Source organism: Temnothorax nylanderi, unplaced genomic scaffold (genome assembly GCF_030848795.1).
Source record: "Temnothorax nylanderi isolate EJ_2023f unplaced genomic scaffold, tnyl_v1.0 TNYL_tig0190_pilon, whole genome shotgun sequence".
Lineage (NCBI taxonomy): Eukaryota > Metazoa > Arthropoda > Insecta > Hymenoptera > Formicidae > Temnothorax > Temnothorax nylanderi.
This window is the reverse complement of record NW_027249252.1, coordinates 292,912-316,395: the sequence shown is the minus strand read 5'-3', so window position 1 is coordinate 316,395 and position 23,484 is coordinate 292,912. Positions and strand designations below refer to the sequence as shown.

The 23,484-nt window shown below is 42.4% G+C and overlaps 1 protein-coding gene across 2 annotated transcripts in view; it reads left to right on the top strand.

The window, feature by feature from the left end:
- The first annotated feature begins 2,780 nt into the window (after window positions 1-2,780).
- Fz2 (frizzled 2) overlaps window positions 2,781-23,484 on the top strand; it is a 72,131-nt gene continuing 51,427 nt past the window's right edge. The window contains exon 1 of one of the 2 annotated variants that reach the window (XM_071716696.1): window positions 2,781-3,242. The gene's annotated coding sequence lies outside the window, so the exon portion shown is untranslated. Of the gene's footprint in view, window positions 3,243-19,863; window positions 20,574-23,484 lie in introns of those variants that run through there. The other variant, XM_071716697.1, reaches the window with a different exon arrangement.

Here is a 23,484-nt window from a genome sequence, read left to right as displayed (position 1 = left end):
TTCATGCAAGATGCGATAAAAAAATAGATGTGTAGCTAATAACTGTCTCAACGAAACTTTTTTACAAAATATCGCGAAACGAATGGCGGACGTTGAAACGACACTATTCTCGGCCGCCTTTCTTATCGCTTCCCCAATATGCTCAACACACGCTACCGTCCTCCCGATAAGATGGCAAGTGGCAAGCAAGAGGCGCAAGCACCGCGCCGGATAGAAACTCGATCGAGTGGCCGATTCTCCTTTTGAAGGAGGCGCCGCCGAGCGCGCTTCTTCATCATCGCGGTACATTCTCTCCTTTTCTTTCCAGTACGTTGGCAGTGTAACGGGGAGTCAAAGACGTTCTCGATGGGTGTTGCCATGACACCGTGAAACCTGCATCCCACATCGAAATCTCTCTTCGAACTCCCGCACATTTTTCCCCTGCGGCGTTTTTCTCCTGAGAAACCTAGGGGTCCTTGGTTCGGATTCGATAGGCATCTTAAACGCGCGAGGATAACGCATCGTCAAATTGTACACGTATATGAATTGTACACATTCGTTTAATTATGTATCTACAGAGAATGTTTCCGCATTATAAATGCAAATGTTCACAACAATGTTGAATTGTTCTCAAAAACTAGACAATGCAGCTCACTATACAATTGCCGAATTACTTGCCAAGCTAGAGTGTACTGTTCCATTAGGCGAAACCTGCCGCGATTATCATTCACGGTTTAAAGGATGCTGCTTAATTCTTTCTGGCACGAGCTCGCGAGAGCGAGCCTGGTACCCATTTGAAAATGCAACCTGGCCGCGTTCCAGCAATTCCTCCGATTCTCTTTTCTGTCTCTCGACTTTTACTGCAGGACGACGTACCTCTCCTCGCCGTTTCCCTTTTCGTCCGCCGTTCGATGCATTTTACAATTGCTTCCGTATAGCAATCTGAATCTGTTTGATCGCTATGGAGCTTTATCCACTATACTTACGCTTCGCCTATCGTGATTTATCGATGACAATCTTATTTTTATCGCGGTTACGCAGTTTGAGTGGATCGATCGAGCTGCTCCGTCCAAGCTGCTACGGTCAAAGCAGCGTTGTTAAAACTATCTTTAAGCTGGCGCAATCAACGCCTTTCACGCGGTTATTCGTTGTACAAGTTTGCTGAACAACTTCGGTTGGCGGAAATTTCGCTGTAGCGCAACAGTTAATATCGATCGGTATACCTAATAAAATATTATCTACAACCCAATTAAAATACTAATAAATAAATTAATACATTATACATTGAAATATACAGTTTTAATATAAACGATTCACGTTCTTAACTGTTTATCACCCAACGAGTTTTTGCCTATTTCCATTCGCAGAAATTCGCAGGCTTATTTAGAGAGCCATAAACGTTTACATAATCTTCAACATGTTTCGAACCACGTTAGCGTATTTTATCGCGGTCGTGCCAATAAGTTTCAAGCCTATTCCAGCGGTCAAGCTTAACCGCGAGCCATTTCGTACCTGAGAAAATTTATCTCTGCTCCGGCAAAACATATTTGTAAGGAACGCCGCGGAATGAATCTCTAGATTTTTCTCTATTATGAAAATGTGCCGAAGCGCGCGTTGAAATTTACGACTGCGGAAATTTACCGGAATGGGCAGCCTGTCGGCCACCCTTTCCGGACGATAAATTCCTTGGACTTTATCCAGCCACGTTTATCCGTGATTGTCTTACGCATAGTTTGTTCTACTTTAGTTTGCTCTTTCGCCGCTCCGTTGGTTCCTTACCGTTTCTCCGGCATCGTGCGTCACCGGAGACGCAATATTTCGTCGCGCTAACCCTCGAGTGAAGTAGAACGACCTGAAACAAATTCCGCCATCTCAGGTCGCACCTCTAGCGAGCGCGGGGCCTGATAGAAAAACTCAATCTCCATTCTTTATCTATACTAAAAGCAAAGGTATAGTCTGTAAAAGGGTAGTACATCGTAAATTTAGGTTTATCGACTCGTATTGCATCAAGACAAAGTAAAAGATGTATAGACTGTAAGTTAAATAATGTAGAAACTTTAAGTATATATACGTTATATCTAAAGTGAAATGTAAGGCTGTGTAATATAGGAAAAAATTATTTTTTTTTTCTTTATGGCGCTAATTTATTGGCGCAAGAATATAGCTTTGTGCCACAGTAAAACGCACTGATTGCATACATTAGGTATCCAACTGAATGCCGAAACCGGATATTCGAGGGTTTTACTCCGGAAGACGTGTATGCGCGATTCGTTCGCGAGCCGTGTGCGCATGTGTATACCCTTTCGCAAGATTCTCAAAAAAATTATCATCTCTAAAACGATGCGCTCTTCGCGCGAACGATTGTAATACACCTTCGAGAGGGATGCACGCTCCGCGATCCCTCTCGCAAAGGGGTCGAATGGAGAAACGAGAGAGGGCGAAACGCGGTCCCCGGAAAAAAGCTCGCCGACGTATACCGGCGAGGAAGAAGTACACACGGAGCCGGCAAACGCGCGCGAGAAAGAAATTCCCATTACTTTGGCCCCGGCGACGTCTACAACCCTGCCGCCTGCGTCTTCCTCTTCTTCCGTTTCCTGCTCGGCGCCCGACCCCCGCGCGCCACGCCGCCTGGCACCCTCGCCTCCTCCGCCTCGTCGTCGTCATCCTTCTCCGCCGGTTTCTCCCCAGTCCCCCCCTAGATGAGAGGGGATGAGGAAGGACCTGGCGATGCACGCATGTGCCAGGGCCATTCTATCGATTTCTCTGTTTCGCGTGGTAGTCACCGGGAGGCGTCCCCGGTGTGTCGCGCCGTGTTATCCCGCCGTACTATACGCGCCACCCAAAACAGCCTAGCTACGTACGGTCGTCGCCACCAAATTCCCTTTTCAAGGTTAACCCGTTAACTGTCTCTCGACACCTACGCGCCGAACAAACGCTGCTCGGCTGGGCTGGTTAGAGCCTAAGCTAGTCACCCCTGCCCTTCGCACGACTTTCCTTCTCTCTTTCTCATTCTCATTTTCTCTCTCTATCTCGTTCTCTTTCTCTCTTTCTCTCTCTCTCTCTCTCTGTCTCTCTCTCTCTCTCTCTCTCTCTCTCGTGCTCCGATTGTGCGCCACGATTGTGCGAGTGACGAAGACAGTTCCCTGAAGGAGTACCGAACCACGTAGACAACACGATCGAAAAGACACTTCGGTTCTCGTGTGAAAGAGTGCGGGCAATTGCAAGTGTCCAGGCACGACCGTAACACGTACCTCTCTTCTCCGGTGAGTAGACCTTCCGATAAAATTCGTTGAAATAGGAATTGAACTGATAATCTCACGATGAGCTCGAACTTTGACAGCAGAGCGACTAGCGGTGATAACTTTTTCGAGTACCCCTGAACAATGACACGCGACAATCAATAAAATATTTTTTTCCGTTTTTATCGTATAATACTGACTTCGCCGCAATTATATCAGTTGGAGGATGAGAATAGAGAAATCCAAAATTATCGGTTGGTAGCCTTCAGAAGTAGACCTCTTTGTACTATGTGACATTTCGTGCTGTGCGATCCTAGCTGTTTGACGAAGACGGCGCATTTTTTAGTTGTCACGCATTAGCACTATTAGCGGTTGAAGAATTCCTTTTCGCGCGTGTGACAATATAAATAAGACGGTGATACATAAGTAGTCAGTCCTTGGAATTTGAGTTTGTCTAACGGGCAGCCTTGGTTGTTACTGGTTGAGCAATTTTTATTTAATTACTAGTGAAAGCGCGTTGCTTCAACCTCGAGTTTATTTTTGTTATGGCAAGGAAAACGTGTATATTTTTCTCGTATTACTAATAAATTCGTTACTAAAAGTTTTTAGCAATATGAGTAGCAGTAAATTGAAACCCATATTTACAAATAATATCAGAAATAACATTATTTATTATTTTTGCTTTATTTGCATTATATCTAAAAAATGTTTATATTTTTTTCATATAAATATGAATTCATATTTAAATAAACTTCATATTTATAACTACCTTCAGTATTTGCAGATATTTCTGTTTAAAGATAAAAAAGTATAACTTAATTAATTTGAATTTTAATATGTGTATATATAAAATGTCGATATAAAAATGTATGGATATCAATTCTCGGTTTAGCCCGTCCAACACATTATATTTTACGCTCACTAAATTTGTTTCGTACTTATTGCTTATTGCTAGTATATTATCCATTCACAAATTGACATAAACACACTTTTTTACATATGGGACTTTACAAACTGCCACTGCAAACTGCCACTGCACCGAGTTCATTTACATTTTGACTGCGCATCAAGAGATGGAGAATGTCTTTTTAACTGACGCGGCTTAACGGCGTCATTAATAACAAAGTTCTCGCCGTATTCAACCGTTGTACAATGGCACGCGCGCGACAATCTTTCTCGGCAAATCCCGTTATAAATGCGAGGCTGTAAACGCAGCCGAGAACGATGTTGGCCGACAATATCGCCATCGCCTGGTTTTTTTCACGGCAATTTTCTTCTTCCTTCTCATCCGCGATAAGCGCCATTATCTTTCGCCGCGCGCGGATAATTCAAAGGACCATTTCAGTCTTTTAAGGATTGCGGGCGCGTGGTTATCAGCGGAGCGGGCGATGCATTGGAAAACGTGCAGCGAGTAATCCTCGAACTTGTTAAGTACGTGAATCGCAAGTTCCGAAAGAAACTCCTTCTCTCTCTCTCTCTCTCTCTTTCTCTCGCTTTTACTCGTCTCCTCTTCCCGAACTGATCCGAGCTTTCCGCGCTTGCACCATCGTTCATTTACCCACTCTTTTAACACCCCCGCCTCTCGCACTCTCGTACGCACATACGTGAAAAGCTCGATCTCAGTGCTAGGTAATTCGAGAGCAATTTGAATTGACGTGCCGCGCCGCTAGAGAAAAGTAATTACAGAGTGACGAGCTACACTCGGCGAGAGAACTGCGGACCTCTCCGCCGGGATTGTACGATACGTGTACCAACCTGTCCGCTTGTGTATGCGTAATCTATGCGAAAAGCACACGTGTGCCCGTGTAGCTTGCGCGTATATCGCAGTTTGCGGTAACGTTAATTAAAATTACTATGCAAATTAGACGGAAACCAGGCGACGAGACGTGTGCGAGAGCCGGAACGGATAGTATAGGAAGTAACGAAAGGCCAAGTCGCTCCTCGGGAAAGCGCGGAGGAGCTCGGCGGCGGCGGTCGTTAACGTTTTTACTGGCTCGTCTACAAATTTCGGTGTACGATAAGCAGCGGCTCTTAAACAGCAGCGCGGCACAGATAAAAAGGCGTCTTTATCTTCTGCGTACCGTGCCGTAGTGTAATTTAATTATACCAATTTTCTTCATTATTATTAGATGGATGCTTATCTCTCTCTTGATAATTTTAAATAGTACATGTCAGTTATTATCAGCTATATATTAATAAATGTAGCTATATTTTATTAGATATTATATCGCGTGAAGAAAAATAGCTTTTTCTTATCAATGTTATGTAATATTTTAAATATTTAATTAAGTGAGATTATTATGCGCATAAAAAATTATAAGTAAAATTATTTGAAATCTTGCGAATATATAAAGAGTCGTCTACAGTAGGTGTAATAAGCCATGAGCCGTAAGAAACTGACCAATCATAGTAGATTATTTTCTTCACATTCGACTGTGATTAGTCAATTTCTTACGGCTTAAGGCTTACTACGTCTATTGCAGACAAATTCTAAAAAAAAATCATCTAGTAAAATTGATTTTTTACAACTACACTTTAGGAATAACAACAGATGTATCGTGGAAAAGGCCTTAACTTTATTACGTAACGACTATGATTAAATCTCGTCCTTGTAGGCAGGTGCGTTTCTATCTTCTCCGTCTTGACTTTAGCTTTTTAATTTGATTCTTATCCAGAATCCAAGAATGTAGGAATGTTATACCGATCCGGCGACTCGTGGCCGCCATTGATTTCGCGGAACGAAATGATCCCTCTCCGCCAATTCGAGTACTCGCAAGAGAGGAATGCACCTTCTCGCTAGATTGAGAGGAAGCATCGCGATTCCCGTAGCGAGCGACGCACGAGGCACGAGGGTTAGCTTCACCCTCGAGGCATGTGCGCGTGGGGTAGGCGAATTGATCGCGTTGGGGTAGAATCATCCATCACCGAGTGACAGTCCCGAGCTACCTACCTACCATATCCCGCCATCTCCCCTCAACCTCTCTTGTCCTGTCCCGCTTCTCCTTCGGTAAGAGGAATGGACAGAAGCAGGGTGGTGGCGTAGGAAGGGTGATTGTAACCGAGGTGGCAAGGAGGGGTGGAGAGGGGGTGGTAAACGGTGGCGGCCTCCAGCGACGAGCGACGAAGCAAGCAACCCTCTCGACAATGCTCAAGCTGATCCCACGGGGGACAACGCGTGTCCCTCTTCGTCTCTCAACGATGCCGGGTGTTTCTTCTCCCAATTCAATGCCATCTACTACTACTCGCTTTTATTCCTGTCGACTCCTTCGCAACGAGCTGCTTACCTTAATCGCCGCACTCTCGCCCTTCGCATTCTTCGTGCTCCGTCTCGTGATGCTTAATCCTGCAGCGTTTTCGCGAGCTGTTACGACGAGCTGAACGAGTAGTTGCGCTGAGTACTCCATGGTATCAACACTTTCCACATTTATTAACGGCTCTCGGCCGTTTATCGCTTGTATTATGAACGCTTCTATATCCGCTCATTTACACGGCATTTACATTACCAGGTCATTAGCAACACGCTATAACGCATAGTACATTTTGATACGTTTCAATATCACCTAATGAACTATTGAACTAGTAATTATTTCACTGTCACGTATAATTTCGATGTTACAGTATACCAAAAGTAGCGTTTTAGTACATAAAGTGAATTTTCTTGATAAATCCTATGTGCGCATGTCGACCAGCGACATTTTGAAGACACATTAGGTTATACTCTTTACTCATGAACAACGTGTTATCGTCGCGCATGTATTCGTAGCGCAATCTTTGCGAGCGTTGCGACGCTTTCTTTTTTTAAAGAGATGCAAATGCAAGGAATCGAAGCGCAGCCAAACGGTTTCGCCATGTATTATATACCACTTGACATTCGGCAAATGATGAATATTCAACCGGCTTCCGCGACGAGCGATCCCGCGAAAGAACGATAATAACGTTACTGTATCATCATCGGGCTCGCGGTGCATTACTCAGCGACGGGTAATCGCATCAGCGATTCCGGCTCGACCCCTCCGGCTGCGCCTCCTTGCCCTGCGCCGCCTCAATTTTCTCGATCACGCGACACAAAGGACGGAAATCAATAATACGGTGAAGTTTCTATTTAGGGCCGGCCGTTCATTCCTGACCGGAAAATTTCCGATTTCCGTATTTCCTTGTTATAAAAGCGACAGGACTTAATATGGATAACTTGCTATCTATTTGGGGCTAAAAATTATCACAAAAATAATTCAGACATATCATTTTCAATTATCCATCTTTAAATTTTCTTCATTCAATTTTTATATTGATTACCAAACTATAGCTATATTTAAAAACTTGAAATATATTCTTGAAATATATTCTTTATTCCACGGTGATTGCACGATATATTAATAATTTTGCGTTTCTCGAATTGTCATGTAACGGGGACTGACTGATCGCGCGCCCTTCTCCCGGAGATGACACTTCGGAAGAAGCCACGGATATTAGATACGTGCCGCCGTCGGTCCTGCGCTCCTGTAATCTTAAAGCAATATTTGCGCTGCGCGCACTCAAATCTGCCCGGGGGCAATATCGTGCGTTCTGCCTCCACCATGTTGCCGCCTACTGTTCGCGAATACCGATGATTTTCACATATGTGGTTAGTGCGTAATTGAACCGTGTACTATATAAAGCATCCCAGAGTATTAGCGCGGAAAATAACTTAGGATCTATCCACTAAATTTAAAGCCATGCTTTTCTAAAGAAACTATCGGTACGAAATTAGCGCTACATCAAATAATCGATCAGGTCTAGTAAATGCTACAAACGTTTGTCCGTAATTGAAATTAAATGTTATCATGATGAATATCACGATGAAGATATCAATTCGATAGCTAGTGCCATTAACATAGTCTTTATGGTCAAAGAATCCAAAGAGGATATTTTGAATTCAAATCTTGCCACATGGTGGTACACGTGCTATAATCAATAAGAGCTTATCTGATTATTTTGCGTCAATAGTGCGCCACTAATTACATCCTTGGCGCTTGACTGTATAAAGTGAAGAGGAGGTGCAGTTTTAGTACGTTGACAGCAGGAGACACGGAGGCGTTTATCACGCGGTGGGCGTGGGAGGCACATGTGCGTTTTACATATGCGTCTCAATTATGCTCCATTCGCTCTCCGATAATAAATTTAGAAACTGCTCTTGCTCGCGTGCAAGAGCAGGGTCATTCCCGTGATATTTGCGACGTTTGATGTGAACCTCATCTGTTCATAAATCGTGGGTACGTTGCGACATTAGGGAGTTTTTGCAATACCGTCTTTCAGATACCGTAATTTTATAACCGTATTTGAATTGTTCAGATACATTCACTATGTATCTGAACAATTGAGATACGGTTACGGTATCTGAAAGACGGTATTGCAATAACTCCCTATTATTTATTTTCTCGCACAGTAAAAAACATTTTGTATTTGTGTTAAAATTTTCCTGTGTAGAAAGTTTTGTGTTAAATTTCTGACACAGTTGTATGTTAATTTAACATATCGTTGTTGTGTTACTTAACTTTTCTATGTTAAATTAATATTAACCATTTTTGAGAGTTAAAATAACACAATTTATATGTAAGTGCATGAATTCTTATTTGGTGATATATTTTATATGTTAAAGTGAACAGATAAATTGTGTTATCTTCCTTTTTATAACAGTTACTATGTGTTAAATTGACATAATTCTTATGTTATTCATCATAAAAAGATCGAGATACTTCTCTCAAAAGTTAAAATAACATCTTATCTTAATTACATTTAACATTATAGAGATGTCAATTTAACATAAACTTTGATTTCTGATAGCGTCTAAATGTTAAATTTTTATGTTAATTTTTTACATATTATGTTTGTTATTTTTTTACATATTTGCTTTATGTTAAATTAACACAAAAATTTGAGTGGATAAATTGGGACATGTGAAATGTGTTAAATTTAACACAAAATTTTTTACTGTGCGTGTATATTATTTTGATATACATATAAAACACTTGTATGATTATGGGATATTAAATAGAAATATCACACACACAAATGGAATATTAAACATAAAAGCAAATAAATTTTCATAAATTCTTTCATTATTCGTAGCATTATTAATACTTGCGTTCTACGTTCATACACATTAATATTTTCCATCTATCTTATAAAATCAGTAAACAAAAGACCATTTAATCCTATATTCCTACGTTGCGTCGACTTCACCGTGCACAGCATAGAAAAACAAGGTAGTAGGTAAAAATAAGCAACATAAAAAAATATACAATATATATATTTCTGTCTATTATTCTGTCTACCTGTCACAAAGAAGTTTCATAGAGGATGTTCATAACACGGAATTTTTATAGCAATGCTGAAATAAATAATTCAGTAAATATCAACGTATCTACTCGTGAAGCTAAATTGTTATACAGCACTGTGTTTTGATTTCCGCGATTACTCTTTCATTAGTCTTTTATTAATTTATTAATTTAAACAGTTACACTATATAATAAAACAATTGGCGCAACAGTCTCGACAAAAATTTTCTCGACAGCACATTTTTCAGCTTGCGTTTTTATCCACTTTTACTCGACATCATCACTTGTTTCGTTTTAATTTGATTGATTCCACCGGTTCATTCGGTTGAATTCGACATAATATCGCGTCGATAACGCGTGCGAGGCAACCTGTTCAATCGCCCTATGAGAAGCTCTTTTGAGGTTAACGCTATGCGTGGTACATACGAGGTGAGAGAGCATTGTGATCTCGTAATGGACCAATATTTGCGATATGTACGCGGGAGGGTTACCGCGGCTTATACTCGCAACCCTTGCAGGTTGTACACCGTACCACTGGAATTTAATGAAATAATTACGAGCTACTTCTCTGCATGGAGGACTAAATGACCGTTTTTTAAATATATTTTACTCTCCATGTAATATAAAAAAAATAAAATTCTATATATTATGTATAAAATTATATTTTGACCATGAGAATTTTTCATAATTATATTAATATCGAATATTTAAAATTTATATAATTCCGCATAAATTTTATATTTCCGACAGGTTTGTAAAGACTGTAAATATTTCATTGCGATTTGCAAAAGCTACAAACGCAAACATTTTAGCTTTTCAGTTAAAATATTAAAATTTTACGTTTTAATTAGAAGAAATAATAATATTATAATTTTCTCAAAATTTTCTAACTCAGCACTTATGTGACGCAAGATTAGGATGTGTCAGGAAAAACGAACGTGTGAAAGTGCATGCCTGTGCTCGTATAACGAGCGATCGGACCATTTTTGTCGGTTGTGCCGAACCTCGACTTATTGAGCATCGTTGCGCGTGGGACGATGGTTCTGTGAGTCGGCTATTCATATGAAGACGTAATTGGGCCGGTTGACAGTTTCCGAGTCACTCATTTGACATGTGACATGATTCAGAGGCGTCGAGTCGTTGTCACATCTTCAATTGGCTCCTCCGTTCGAGCAATCAGCATGCCGCGATCAACAAGAATCGCATCGTCTCCGTCATCTTCGTCTACCACCGTTGCCTTTGTCGCATAGCTCTTTGTTTGCCACTTCGAAGCTCGGCCAACGATTGCCCGCTTTCTTTCTGCGACGTACTTGACGCAATTCATCTCGCGACACACACATTCGTTTAACATACATACATGTACTACCTTTTCTTGATTAAAAGCGTTTGAACTCGCAAAATACGAAATATTTCAGATGAAATTAAAGATTCGTAGTTTTGTTTTGCATACAAAATATTTGTCCAATGTTTAAAAAAGACCGTGATTATTAACACATCTAATATTTTCTTGACTTTATCAGAAAATCAGAGAAATCGATCTATCTCTCTATTACAGATCATTTATATATCATCGCGTGAATCCACAGTCGTGACTTTCAAAGAACAGGTATGCTATTGACATCTTCTTTAATGTCAGCTGATCCCAAGTAATATAAGAGCGATGAAATATTGTACAATCAGGGAGAAATCGTGATAGCCGAAAGGTTAATCGCATCGCATAGATTTTCCATAGATCGATACGCCAATCATGCAAGCGACGTTCTGAGTATCGATAACGGTAAAAGTTCGTCCGTAACGTATGTTATTATGCACTTTGGTTGGCGTTGCACCTGTCTAACGCGACGGCAAATAGAAACCCTACGCGATAACGAGTGACGGCGACGAGCGTGAGGAACACGAGATTCGCGCGGTGTTCGGTTCGGTATGAGCTCCTCGGAATTTGTTTATCAAAGCGTTTAGTCGGAAATGATAATTCCCGGCTGGCATTTAATCGCAATTATACCCGGCGCGCTAATTGTACGTTATTAGACGTCAAGTGCCTCGCAAACAATCGCGCGCGGTGTCGAGATCTGCATATCCGGTGTTCTCGTCTCACCGACAGGACGCCGATCGCTGGTAGAGCAACCACAGCCCGACGAGGGTAATCTCTCGCAATTCCCCGTAAGCTCGTTGCGAATGTAGCAAAACAGCCGGATGAAACTACGAGGAAAGCACGAGAGAGAGAGAGAGAGAGAGAGAGAGAGAAAGGGGGAGTGAGCGACTCACCGATCGAATCTGAATGATGAAGCATTCATCGAACTCGCAAACTTCATTTCGCGTTATCAAGCGAGGTCGATCTCCGACGAGACAGGCGGATGGTTGAGCACCTCTACGTGGTTGGCAACAAATCAGCATGACAAAGAGTATAGGAAGGAGGTGGTGGTACTCGAATGCGTTCGGCTCGGTATACGCTGCCAGTTGAAGACCGAAGGGGTGTGTGGCCAGTGAAATCTGTCACCCGGATGTCAATCAATATTTCGTGGGGTTCGTACGCGCGCCCCCCAACCAACCTTCTGTTCAGCCTCTCTTATCGTTCCCCTTCTCTCTATCCCCGTACGTATCCTCGTATTTGTCTCGCTCTCTCTATCTCTCTCTTTTTCTCTTTCGCGTGCGTGATCGCATCATGCATGCGCGTCAACTGGCTAGGCGGAATCTGCAGGACCGCGTATGCGATCACCACCAACGTGGGACTGACAACAAGTCCCCTTTCTCTCTCTCTGGAAGCGATTAATTTTCTAGTGGAAATTAATCAAGAGGAAAAAAATATGTGCCGAGCGTGCGCGCGGACGGACAATACAGCGATCTGATGGTAGATGGGAATGTAACAGCCGGTCGTAATCGTCCGACATATAGTCGCCCCCACGACACATAATGCCTAAGCGAAGCACTCTGTCCATTAATAAATCATAACAGGTTCTTCCGATTGCGTCGCGTTAATACGCCAGACGGACAACTTCTGTTGTTGCCTGGTGACATTCCAATTTCGCTGATGAGGCCGATAAAGGATCGCATTACCTTTTAAGTCTAGCCATTAACTTGCTATAAACATTCATCAGTTTCTACCTCGGTTTCTCTCTACTTGTACGAAATGTACCGTATGAAAAGCGAACGTATATCTATTCAAATTAATCACATGCGATCTTTTCGCACTAAAGTATTTCCATGTCCCCGTCATTACTTGTCAATATTCAAAATAGCTGCCCATCCACGATAGGCGTAATTAAGCCGACTTTAAGCGAGCTAGAACGAAGAGCCCTCGACGTCGAAGCGAGAGAGACGGAGTATAGGGTGAACAGAGGGACGGGACTCATGACTTTCCCGTTATGCGAAGCGACCAGACGCACTTCACATTCGATTCCGCGTCGACGCCGACGTCGACGAACGTTGACGTTCCCCATCATCATCGTCGGGCTAGCCGGCCCAGACTTTCGTAGTTATCTGCGCGCCGCGAAATATTACGAAAATCGAGGGCGCGCACAGGGTGCACGTTACCGTGCGCGTCCCTCAAAATAGAGTTACGAAACTGTAACTACGTTTCGATGCATTAATGCGACATAGGGCTTGGGGTTGGACCCCGGGAACTTCGTCGGAATTCATGGCGGCGTAGCGCGGCCGTTCGCTGTAACGAATCGATCGCGGTTACGTCGCTTTTCGGTGCGCCAAGAGAGAAAGCCGTTTACAGAGGCCTGATCGCTTCGCTCGCTCGGGGATGTAACCTCATAATCGTCGAACAAGGAGTAGATTGAGAGATGTGACGGTATAGTGAAATGGACTTAGAATTGTATTGACACCCCGAGCCACTTATGAGAACGTTCCTTGCATCAGAATTACCGTGCTCCAATAAGAATAGGAAAATAGAGATAATAATAGTAAGATTATATAATAACATGCTATACATAACAATAGTATATGTATATAATTTAAAAATAATATACATATCATATTATAATTAACACATAGACATTTTGCAGTATGTAGAAATGTAATATATACCATACATATATATGGCGTGAGTTTTTTGATATTCGTTATACAAATCTATTTTTTATATACTTGAATATCAATCGTCCTGGACAAGTAAAACAAGATAGAGTAATCCGCAAAGCACATAACCGATTATTTCTTTCTCAAACAACTTCCACGTGTCGTCGTTGATCACCATATCTTTTTGTTAGCTTACTTATTGTTAGCTATATTTTGTTTCGCACGATATTTAGTCGATATTTGCCTGAGGATTATTACGGTATTCAGCGGTATGTCAAAGAAACACAATTCACTTTGCATATTTTTAAACATACTAAACAAAAGTCTTCCCATGATCAGATGTTTTAATGATTCTATAAGATAAACGGTAATAATAAAATTTGGCAGCGTGAATGGGACATGTGTTATATCTTAGAAATATTTTCAGGACGTTATAGAGTGTCACATTGCAGAAAAATGAATACCATTCGTAACTTCTGATTTCACGGGTATAACAACAATGCGGATTATTCGAAAGTGGACCGCGAGCTATGCGTACAAAACCAAAACTGATTTCGGAACTGATCTCTAGAAATTCGAATGGCGTTTGGATTATCCACGCTCGGTTTCTACACGAATGCATTAAATTCCCGCTCTGAGACGCTTGAGCCTTCGTCGCAATCCACCGGCGTCACAGAATGTCTCGCATCGCGGCGACGACGACGAGAACGGTGACGATACTTTAAGGGCGCGGAGTGCCGCACTCAACAAGCGCCTTATAAGCGCCGAGCTTTGCCACCGGCGCGTACTACGTTCAAGAATATTATTTTTCCACGTTCCAAACACTTCTCCTCTTCTTCTATAATTCTATATTAAACATCTGTGAATTTCGCGAAGTATCGCAAATTTATTCGCGCAGAAAAGCGTGGTTAAAACCGTGAATAATTAATAATATTTATTTCGAGTTTCATTAATAGCATAATAATTAATATACGTACAATATTATTATTAAGAACGTAAAATCAGATTTGTTATTATAGGAATTCAGTTCCCCGTGTAACACGAGGAATGTATGTTATATGAATCACATACATTATACATGTATGCATATGGAAACACATATTTATAAAAGTTGTGAGGGTTTATTACAAAAATATATAATGAATATTAAAGATGTAACAGAAAAATATGTTTTATTCCACTTCAAAACAAATAAATATTAAAAATTTCCGTCGTGTTATACGAGTCCATGTTATTTAGAGGTCTACTTTGCATATCGAAATATATTTAATTCACAAATAATATTTATGAACCCAATTCTTTATATGTGGAAAGTCTATTCAGCAATGAAATACACAGCAATGCAGCGTACGTCTGTTATATTGTTCGCCATCATCAACAACGATGTCGCGGAGGGCATGAAACGGGGGTTGGGCACGGCGAATCCTTTCTTTTCGAAGTACATATTACCTCAGTGCAACAGCTCTCGGCACGGGGCACAGTCGGGCTACTTTGATCGCCGCTAAAACATTTTTGCTACCCTTCTTCCATGAGCCGTCGACCCCTTCGCTGTGCCTTGCCTTGCCATCACCAATAGTAGCTGTCGCTATTTACACCGCGACGGCGGACGGGTTGCATTGCCCGTTACCAACTAATTACAGCGCGGATCAAAGAATTCATCGACGTCGCTCCGCGTCGCGCTGCGTCGCGTCGCGTCACGTCGCGTTACATCGCGTCGTGTAAGAGAAAAAGCATAAAAATGGAACCGAGCAAGAGGGAACCGTGCCGAGCCCTTACATACTGCGTAAAACTCGAGTATATAGATGCTTTTACTCACACATCAGAGAAACACGTACGTCGCCATGCGGTTCCATTAAACTCGTAGCACCCGTTTCACTAACTCGACGACGGCTACAAAAGAGCTCATTGTCGGATAAATTCGATCCCACGCAGTTTCGTGTGTTGTTTGCGAATGCTTAGATTTGCGAAACGAAATTATATATAAACATGTCAGTCGAAAACTGTAGTGTAAACGAGCGGTGGTACAGCTATAATCAAGTCACATAGTGATTTTGAAGAATTATCATGAAGAATTCTCTACAGTTGTTTCTACTCAGTCAGGCTTTTTTTTTATTCATCTACATTTGTCTTGCAGACGGAAAGTCATGAGAAAGCAGCATCGTTGAGTCTCTTTGACGCTTGACAAGCCCACAAAAACTCCGAGAGAATATTTTTTCCCCCTCCGAGCAGACTCAACTTCGATTCGTTTCAGTCATCATTATACTGTCGACCCATTTTCCATATTAGTTTATCCTTTTTTTTCTCTTCTGATCAAGCATGGTAGATAAACGAATTCATATGTGAGAGTACGTAAAGTTAGAATTCTCATCTCTTTGTCACGAATAGCTCTATTCGTCGCTGCAACGCGATTTGCAGCGCGGAAACCACTGTCGCGACTCATTAACGCGATCTCTCCGCGGTCGCGGACTTTTCCTCGCAAGAAATCCACCGGGCAAACGTAACGAGTGGAAACGATGCGGATAAAGAAGGGAAAGAGAGAAAGCTTCAGCGAAAGTTGAAGTCCCAACGCATCAAAGCAAGGATGCTCCTTCTGTCGGAAAATTAGGCCGCGTGACGTCTTTGAGGATTCTCCACCGTCGCCCGCCCGCCGACTACTTCGTTTCGACGTTAACGAGAACATTCCTGCATTGATAAAAAAAAAAACAAAATTATTTTTGCGCGCTCATCGATGCTCAAACGAGAGTCGCGCGCGTCGTCTTTGAGGATCGGGTTTCTCCTCGTGATGGCCTCAGTGAGAGATCGAAGAACCTCCCTCTCTTACTGTCGCAATATGCTTGAGAATTATGAATTCATGAAAAAACAAGCGCACTCATTAAGGTCTCGTCGTGATTTTTTTTCTTTTGTCCGTGCGTACACGCAGGCGATTGTATTTTATGCTGCGCACTCGACCATCATTCATCAACGACAAAGACTTTTCGGTCGAGCAATCGTTGGTTCCCGTTTTACTCATCCGTCTGTATAAAAATTATCATCGCAAACGATGAGTAGATGGAAAAAAATGAAGAGAGGAAAGAAGTAAAGTGGATTGCGTTCAGCGTATACGCACGTGAGAGCTGTCATCGAGCGAATAAAGAGCGCGAGGCCAAATTCGTGATAGGATTCGAAAAAGGGGAAAAAAGCCGCGGGCGAGGGTAACATTGGGAGAAGGAGAAAGGAAAAGGCTTTCTTTTTCGCTCTCTGACCGGCCATTCTCTGCGATGTCACAAAGTATAATACGAACTAATTACCACGTCGTCGTCAAAGCTGCACTCGACTGCCACTAGAGGACAATAAGTGGGTACTTTCGTCAACTTTTCTGCATACGTGGCATCGGAAGCGAACTCGCCTTCTGACATGCGAGAACAAAGGGAAAAAAGACGAGAAGCGAGAGGGATCGCGAATGAGAGCGAGGAATCTGAAGCAGGGAGAGAAAGAGAAGGAGCAAAAGAACATTCAGCAGCGGAAAATCATTGAGAACGAGAAGAATCCGCGAAAGAACGATAGAGAGAGGATCGAAAGGGCACGAACGAGAGGAGCTTTCTTTCGGTTGATTAGACCCGCGATACGAAAGAAACTGGAGATGAGCGAAAATGAGAAAGAGAGGGCTCGCGCATGTTGCCGTCTCAAAGCTTCGTCGCCCCCTCGAGCTATTCCCTCTCTTTAGCGTGCAGTGCCATGCATATAGAGGGAAAAATCAAAGCAGGTACCATCATCCGGCTACGATGACCATCGTGCGAATCTCCAAGTGAAAAATACTGTAATTAGCCTCTTCAGGGTCCCACCCCCAACTGGATCCCGTTTTGTCGGAAACATGTTCGACGACATTATCGTTGTATCTCTACCCGAAGAAAGGAGTAGGAGAACAAGTAGGCGGGCAAAGTGAGGGAGGGCGGATGTGCGTACGTGAGTACAAGAGTGCTAGGACCTATCTCCCTTGTTGTCATCGACGTTGTCGTTCTTTCTCGCTGCGAACGCAACGAACCTCCGGAGAGTCAGCGGGGGTAGCGTGGCGGAAAACTTCAAAGCCACCGAAACGATTGTTCGGCAACGCTCCCGTACGTATGCGCCTCGAGAGGCAAGCGAAGGGGCGCAAGCACTCGCGAACGCGCGCGCGCCCATCCTTTTGATTACCTTCAAGCTACTCGTCCTCCTACTCCTTTTCTCTTTCTTCGTAATTCCCTCTCTTTTGGCAGAAGAGATGGAGAGCCGATGAAGAAGGGCTAAAACACATCGGGAAGATTCGCGCCGTATTCCTTGTGCGCGAAGCGCGAACGATGGAAAAGAGAAAAGAGTCTGCATGATGAAGGAGCACCGCTCTGCGTCATGGCAAAGAGTGTCGCGCAGTGCTCGACGTCTCTTCTCGGGACAGAGCGAGTTCATTGATTTTACGAGTATTCGCCTGACCTCGCCTTCAGTCGAGAAAGAGACGTCGATAATTAATACTCTATCGAATCTTATCCTCTTCATTCTTCGTAAACGACAAAAAGATTCAAATTACCATTATCTACGTTACTAACTCGCTGTAAATATATTTTGGTACTTTATTTTGCTTACGTTAACCCTTTGATCCACTAAACTGATTTCTAAAATTTGTGTTAGTTTTTAGAAAAAGAGTACAAATAATTATTTATATATCTCTTATATATATATTTTTATCTATTTATTACTATTTATATATATCTACTATAATCTTTACAAGTATCTTGTGTGAAAGTTGTGTCGAAAGCTGTCAAAAATTCTGTATAAGATCCAAGCCTATCTAGAGACCTATATAGACAAGGTCTCTAGAGATCTAGAGATCTTACTGTTAGTAGTAAATGTAACCTGACGGGTACTACTAGGTAGTCCTTCATCCATCATCCATTATAATCTGCGTATTCTTGTGAAAAGACGGCAGTAGTTAAGATTTTCAAATAATCCAATTCAGGTCAAGGTTTGTGCTATGCGCCAATTCAATTTTTGCTACCTGCCGAGCCGGTTTCAACAAGTCAACTATTCGTTGATCCGTTATAACTAAGGCTAAATATCCGTGACGAGGATCGTAACTCGTGTAGTCTTGGTCTTGAGAAGCACCATTCGGCGACTGCGACGACCGCAACGACGACCAGTATTTGAGCACTATCGTTGAGAATTACGAGCGTCATTATCATCCAGAGTAATGTTGTATCGGATCGAGTCCTCTCGCGTCTTAAGAGATACAGTCCGGTCGCTGAAGAACGAGGTCGTCGTCGCGGTGTATCTCCAGCAAGTGGCAAAGTTGATTACATTCATAATAATTAAAGCTGTGACATTCGAACGATCTTAGCGAAATAATTGGCAAAGCTGTAATTCGACATGGTTCGCGATTTCTTCGTGTTTACTTATCTCGATTATTTATTTTGTTTGTGATACACTGATTTCATCTCAATAAGATAATTTTTAGTGATCTTATGGTTTATTTTTTAGTTTAAGTCCTCGATCCAAGATCTTTGATTGGAATTTTCAATGTCTCATTCTGTACTCCAGGATTCCGTGAACTGGTTCTCAATTATCGACAGTAAATAACAGTCGCGCTCGAAAGTTATTAATATCTTAATTACGGGTTCTCGTTTTTGCGAGGACGTCTGGTCGATCTTTAAAGCAGGACAAGAGTCTGCTTGCACTGCTATGGCAATATATATGATATATGATTGTACGCAATCTTTATTAAATTCCTCTATCTTTCTCGTCGTACAACTGGATTATGAATTATCATAATTATACTTTAAAAAAACTTTTAGAAGCGTTAATCCCAATCGTTGAATAATCTTGTTATAACTATAATCTCTTATCATTCCTGACATTCTTAACAAATATTGCTCATTAATTTCAATATATCTACTATAATATAACTGCAATTTTTTTAAGTTTACCTAAATCTATCTTTTCAGCAATTGCATTATTCCCATCTTTAATCAACGAATTATGAATTATAATTTTATTTTAATGCGCTAGTGTATTGGCAATGTAGGAACGTGAGCAAAGATCTATAGCAGGCGACATGAATTTGCGATATCCCCCCAGCGGATCGCGAAGCCTCGTGTTGCCGCACAATCACGGGCGGAGGCACGCACGCGCTTGCGATTGAACCCCGGCCGGTGGAAAATTCGCGATGATGAGCGAGAGGCGCGACGCCGCATCGAACGGGGGAGAAGAGTCGGAAAGAGCGACAAGCACGCGGACGCGCGCAGCCGACGCGCGAGCATTGGATAAAAGCGAGCGTTACCGTGCGGCGTGTACATTTATCGCGCGTCTACGAAACCGTCAACTAGAACGACGATACGTGGGAAGACGCGCGTGCGGTGGCTCCGTAAACCGTGACTCTTAACTTAACCGTACGATTGGCCTGCGTTCCGTTTTCGACAACGATAAATTACACCAAGTAATCGGTGCAAACTTATCAAAAGTGACTTTGTGTCCGGGCACGAATTTGAGAGAAGATAAACCGACTACTCCGAATGCTCTTTTCTCCTTGTCTTCTGGACTTCGAGCGGAGATAAGGGCAGCTCTGTCGAAATGGTGTGACGCGATTTCAGCAATAGCAAATGATCCGGAAGCAAGATTTTCTGTCAAGCAGCATTTTTTACTAAGACAAATAGAATGTGACGATCCAGGCCGGGACCAGGATTTACTTGAGAGGAAAATAGCACCGACGTTACACAGACCGTGATATCGACGAGGATACTACCGGCCGCGACAAACGCGGCGGGATGGAGAGCCGATAGAGAGCGAAAATACGAGAAAAGCATTCATCCGTACAATTGTTGGACGCGTGACGTCAATGGACTGGATATTGAGCCGATAATCGGTGCGATAACTGCACGCTACGTCGATACATTATCAGAAGGCAGTAACGTACAAGGGGAAACGAGACGAGGACAGACATCGCTGGAGAGCCGCGCGTCCGAGGAGCCCGACCGCCAACGTTGCGCGACGTAATCTAATCGGGACCGGCTGTCAGGTGAGAACCCAAGATAGCAAGATGTGGAATCCGTGGTGTATTTTACCGTTATAGCGTGTTATCGGAATTAACCAGTTGCTACGCGATCAAATTATCTCGTTGGATGATTCGTTAGATGCGCTTCGGTCGTTGCCTCGAAACAAGACTGTCTTGTAAAGGAAGACAAATGTCTTCCATAGCAATTAAGAGCAGGAACGCGTAGATATTCATCTTGACAAAATTCTCGTTCTCGTTTTGAAGGGGAGACGTGTCTGTATCTTATCTTCAACTTTGTATCGCAAACCAGAAAGTATCGAGCAGTTGATACAAACGAAAGGTGATTTTCCTCCGTGCTGCATATATTAGCGATATACACTTGCTATAGGAAAATATACGTGCAATGATATCGTGCAAATGTAACTCATACCGATAACCCATCCACATCTAGTCGCTGTTAATTAAAATCATTATACTGAGGAAAGCCCATTAACACGTGTGTAAATAGCAATCGGGTGCGATCAGATTAGCGAAATTTCAATCTCGTTGTTGCACGCCTACGCTCTGTTTATGGTTTATTTAAAATCAACGTTGCATGCAGGCCATGAATATTTAATAGTGGTAACAAATTGTCCGAGCGAATTATTCTTGCTTTTCAAATCGCAGTGATAAAGGATATCCTGATTCCTTTCAATCTGTCTGCATTGCTGTATACGCGTCACGCGGTATCTGAAATCTCTCTCGTTGGTTTACCACTCAAAGTTCCGCATCCGATCATTCATTAGCGTCATGTACCGGATAGCGCGCTTCTGCCGATCGATCTTATCTCTGCCCAGCAGTACCGCGCACGAATAAGCTCGCGCTCTCGCGGAAAACGAGATCGTAATATTACCGTGAGTATCGAGATCGGGGAAGTACACGTACCTACTTCGACGCACGAGATAAACTTGCGCGATTTTTCTCCGAATTTCTCGCATCACGGAAGGGAGAAGCTCGCTGGAAGGGAAGGAAAAGGCTCTGGCTGGCCGGGGCGTTCCTCGAATTACCGGCGAAATTACCAGACGGAATTAGCCGCGGCGCGGTACATCACAATTAATTCGTAATTAAATCCTTTAGGTGGGAGGGTGGGGGCGTGGCCCCCCTTTCGTGTATATAGCCGTGGCTCTCGCGTGGGCGGCCAGGGCGCTCCAAAGCATGCTCCGGCGAGCGAGCGCGATGATGTCGAGGGGGGAGCCGCGTATCGCCGCGCCGGTGTGACAGCAGGAAATAAAGGGCAAGCCGTGCATTAACGTCGACGGTCAAAGGGTCGCTCGAATATCGACCGAGAGACGGTCGACAGTGTTAAATTGCCATTTGTCGGTCGGGGAATGTCCCCGCTTGCGCTTCGTGCTCGCGCTGACTCTCGTCCGATATATGTGTGTCGTTTGTCTTGTATACTTTGACTTTCTATCGATGAAATCCTAACGCGCTCTCCTCATCACATCGCGCTGTGTCACTTTTAGTACATCGTCGAGTATTTCCCTTCATTTCAGTTCATTCTTTATTAAACATCTCTATCCGCTTACACGTGCAAATAGATGCGATAAAATATTTTGTTGGAGTGCAAATCATGTTAATCGCACAAGCGACATGCTTTATAATAAGATCTTTCTTGACTGCATTTTCTTTGTACATGTGTATGCATGTGTACGTATCTCTTGCAAGGTTGTAGACCAGCACTTACTCGATACGAATAAATATTTATATTTAATGTCCAAAAACATAGAAAATACCGTTTTTTTAAATTACCATTAAATATTAATAGTAACTTATGAGTTGAATATTACATCAGATGATCTATTAAAAAAAGGCCATTAGATACATATTAATGATATATTGAGTCGCAAACAGTTGTGAACATTAAATGGCAATTTATTTTGGAAAAGATTGATCAAAATGACTTGACAAAAATAAAATTCTGAGAAAAGACCCAGTCTCAGAAAACCCTCACAAATATAGCTCCCAGATTGTTTACCATAGGATATCGCACTCGATGTGGCCGAAGATTACTTTCGCCATCCTGATCGCGTTTCTGATCGAGTTTCCGGGCAACGCGGAAAACTCGATACGAATTACCGCCCGGGGGTATAATATCGGCCATTCGAGCCTAGTCGCATCCTCTCCGGCGCCAAGTGGAAATCCCGTCTGATCCCTTCTGTCGATTTCATGTGCGTCACGTTCATCCTCTCTTCAATCCACATCGCGTGGCTTTTATTACGCTGTTATTATTACTAAGACACAAGGATTATTGATAAAGACTCAACTACATATAATTCTACGATATAAGCACGATTTTCGATATTGAGCATCGTCATTTACATAGACTACGAGTGTGCTCTCCGATATGTAGGACAGGGACATTTAGATTTATATCGATTATATTTTATTCACTTAGAATCTCGAATATTTAATTGTTGATATTATCGAATCTCGAATCTTTCCCCCAAAAACATCAATTATCTATAGTGTCAATATCGCTCGTGATAATTGAAAAAGTTTCTACAATACATTATTTACAGAATCATTGTCTACGAAACGATTATAGCCTTCTTTTAAAATTTGTTTTGTATATCTTATTTCTTGTCAAATGTGTCACTATAGCAGTCAATCGTAATGCATCAAACGCATGCTGCGCAAATGAATATAGTATAGGCCATAGGCGAATAAAAATCAATATTTTTTTTTCCAAAAATCCGGTTCTTTATCTCTCGCAATACGATGAAAACTTCAAAGCTCTATATAACAGGCAGATAAACGTACCTACGCGGCATACAAAATATAAGCGAAACATGAGTTCTCTCATTCCCGCGTGTGTGTTTCTCGTTTAATATATACACTTTCATAAAGTGTTTATCAGACAAGACTGTGTATATATATTCTCTATATATAGACATAT